Below are 413 nucleotides of genomic sequence, written 5' to 3'. Positions count from 1 at the left end.
GCATCTCCATAAAGCTTGTCAGCAGATGGAAGCCTAAAGTGCTCCAAAACCTGCATTTACTTTGGACTTGATAAAACACAATGGAGCAACACCAGCAGACGTCACGGCTCCCAAATCATCTCTGACTTCAGAAACTTCACACTGGACTTCAAGCAGCTTGGATTTTGTGCCTCTCCAGTCTTCCTCCAGACCTTGATTTCCAAATGAAATGCAAAATCTATCTTTATCTGAAAAAAGGACTTTGAAACTCTGAGCAACAGTCCAGTTCTTTTTCTCCTTAGCCCAGGTAAGATGCTTCTGACATTGTTTCTGTTTCAGAAGTGGCTTGGTAGCCCTTTTCCTGAAGACGTGGTGACTCTTGATGACTCCAGCTTCAGTCCACTCCTTGTGAAGCTCTCCCAAGTGTTTGAATC

The sequence above is a fragment of the Sinocyclocheilus rhinocerous genome, unplaced genomic scaffold, assembly GCF_001515625.1.
Source record: "Sinocyclocheilus rhinocerous isolate Xijiao unplaced genomic scaffold, SAMN03320098_v1.1 scaffold2213, whole genome shotgun sequence".
Classification (NCBI taxonomy): domain Eukaryota; kingdom Metazoa; phylum Chordata; class Actinopteri; order Cypriniformes; family Cyprinidae; genus Sinocyclocheilus; species Sinocyclocheilus rhinocerous.
Note: the sequence above shows the minus strand (reverse complement) of the source record.